Source organism: Apis dorsata, unplaced genomic scaffold (assembly GCF_000469605.1).
Source record: "Apis dorsata unplaced genomic scaffold, Apis dorsata 1.3 scaffold_176, whole genome shotgun sequence".
Classification (NCBI taxonomy): Eukaryota; Metazoa; Arthropoda; class Insecta; order Hymenoptera; family Apidae; genus Apis; species Apis dorsata.
In genome coordinates, this window is record NW_006263463.1 from 665,095 (window position 1) to 668,618 (window position 3,524).

The following is a 3,524-nucleotide window of genomic DNA, read 5'->3' on the forward strand; positions in this document are numbered from 1 at the left end:
TGGAAATTATTAAAAAATATAAAATTATTTATTTTAGATATTACTTATAAAATATTTTTTATAATTTGTAATTTATATTATTTACATTTTATATTATTTAACATATTTAATATATTTAACAAGTGATATTATTAAATTATTATAATAATCATAAGTTTAAATTATTTAATTTTATTTTATATTTGTTTTATAAAGTAAAATAAGAATGAAAATTAAAATCAATACGCTAAAGTTCACTTAAACTGTTGTGGTTATTTATGATCTAATGAGAATAATTAAGAATTAAAAATATTTTAAGATAATAAATTTTAAAATATCTATAAATATTTTTAATAATATTTATGAAGAAAAAAAGCATTAGAATTTCTTAAAAACATAGATATTTAAATATCTTTCTCTAATCATAACAAAATAACTTTTTAATACAGGATTTATATGTCAACGCTATCTATTTATTCTGTTCCTATTAAAACGATCACAAACGCGATAATTATATTCTCTCAGCTACATTTGCAAACCATTCGTAAACTACAAATATTTGCTCAAGATACTCAAACCGCTTGTGAGAGATGATCATCTGCTTGCCTAGACGTAGCAACTTCTAAGTCAACATCATTATTCATCGTTCAAAGCCTTCAAATAATACAACACACGAATCAGAATGAACAGTACCGAGATACATTGTTCGTATCACTTTTATTGCATCAAGGTCTATTATTATCTGCTCATCTATATTTTCTTACTCATAAGGGATGTTAAAATGTTAAGTCAAATCATAAGTCAAATCAAATTCAAATATAATAATTATATAAATAAAAAATTATATAATTTATACACAAATAAAAAAGAAAAAAAATTGCATATTTATGATAACTTGTAAATGATATGAAATATATAAGAAAAAAAGAAATAAATGAAAAAAAATTAATTATTCATGATAATAAATTTTTATAATTAAAATTTTGTTTATTTCTAAAAAGGACTATAATTAATTAAAGTTTTTCACATTGATCAAAAAATTAGATAGTAATAATTATTATAATACAAAATAATATTATAAATAAATAAAATATATTATGATAAATAAATAGTAAATAGAATTTTAAGTAAAATTTTAAGATATATAATCACTTTGTTATATCTTTCAAGTTCTATGCCATTATAAAATGTTTAAAAAGCTATCGTCAAAAGCATATTTCGATTTTTCGAAAATCTGCAAGCAAAGCACTTGTTTTTTGTCAAGTGTCATGATCATATATTAAAATCTACACATGCCTCGTAGTAGACATCTGGCGTAACAGCCTTTCGTGCGTAAGCGTTTGTAGAAGATTCATGCGTTACACACATTTGCATATACATATATATTTACTACGTGCAGAAGACCATCATGCAGAGAATATATATATATGTATATATATACTAGTGTTATACAAGAAATGATAATCATTATATACTTTCGAACAGATTAGAAATTTTGATTTTATCTAATATAAAATAAATTATATTCAATATATAATCTCATTTTTATTATATTATAAATATGTCATTGTACAACTGTATTTGATTATCAATTTTTATTTAATAATTTATACTCTATATATTTTCTTGATTAATTTTTGTTTATTTTTAAAATAAATAATACATAGTTATTAAGTTTAATAAGTATTTAAATATGATTGAAGAATTGAAATCTAAAAAAAAGATTTATTTCAGCTAATATTAAATCCAACAAATTATATTCTTTTATTATTATGTATAATTTGTAAATTTTTGCATTTTTAAATTTTATATAAATCAATTTATTATCTTATAATAAACTTCAAAAATTAAGATTAAAGATTTTTATTTATCCAAAAAAATGATCTCGTTTATAACTTTACATTTTCATTTTATATATCAAGAGATTATTTTTATTTTAAATAAATAATATATAATTATTTATTGATTTGATAAAAAAATAATAAAAAAATATTTTTATTAATTTTATCAATAAACATCATCATGAATTATCGATATCATCATGAAAATGTTTAACTTTTAAACAAACGATCCTTAGTTGTGTACAGCCCTGCACACAATCCATATATAAGCAAGCACGGCATTACGGCGTAAGAAACGGAAAGAGAAAAAGAGAGATTCGGTGCATGCGTACATACATACTTAACTATACACTAGTATCGTGCGTGCATATCATTGGCGTAGAAACATTTCCTTTGCACATTTCCTAACAATCGAAAACACTTTCCCTAAATTATCTCAAAAATTTTTTTTTGTTCTCTTCTATTTTTTTACTGTTCTCTTAAATTTATTTATTACTTTAATAAATACACAATATATTTTTTTATGTGAAAGATTAATTATTAATAAAAGAAAATATGAAATTTATTTAATACATATCAATTCACAAGCAAATTAGCAATTAATATATATATGCAAAACTATATATAACTTATATATGCAAAACTTTTTTCTATCTTCTAATTCTAATTAGATCTAATGTTTTTTCATAAAAATCGAATAATTGGAATGATCGGAAAAATTAAATGAAATAGAACACAAGATAGACTAAAATCCTCGATAATAATATATATAATATTATACAGTGTCTATATCATATGCAAAGAAAATTTTTAAGACTAGGATCATTTGAATCACTATCATCTTATTGTTATTTCGGAGAGTATCAATTCGGAAAGTCTAAAAGTCTATTATTCGAAGATTATTTAAAATGGTTATATGAATTCCACTTGAATTCTCTGTTAGAGGAGTAGAATACGTCCGGTAAAGACTTCATCAATGAGATACTGCGGGAGTACCTTGTAGTGACTCGACTCCCCTTCTGCATTTCCCTTCATAGACTTTCGTGCGCTGTCGATGAATGGCGTAACCTCGTTATGGGACTTCACGTGGATAGCCTCTGTGTTCTCACTAACTCCACGCGAGACACGAAAAAGGTTTCTTAGAAATTTGACATGTATCAAGAAATAACGATGAACGGAATTTCTATGTGTAATATTAATGACTCTATCGGATAGAGTCATTTTCAAATAAATTGTACATCAATTTTGAATAGTGAATAAGAGATCTTTATAAAAAATAAAAATTGTATTATATGTATCTTTTTATAAATAATTAATTCGATATTCTATAAAAATTTGCAATTATTATTTTGTTTTTAATTTTTTTAATTTTATTTTAAGTTTATTATTAATTGATTTTGATTAATTGAAAGGTATATTAGAACTATGGTTATTAAATTAAAGTCGTATATAAAAATTTTACTTTTCTATCCACAACAATATATATTAAATTTGACTATCCAAATTAATACTGATTGAATATATAGTCTACGATCTGCTTTTGAAACATTTAACCATTATTGCTCATTAATTATACTAATAACTTCTAAATGATATCAATATTTTAATTACTTCAATTAGTTTTATTATAATTTTCAAGTAAAATATTTATGAAAATAAAGGTAGCTTACAATAAAATTTAATTATATATATAATTAATATATA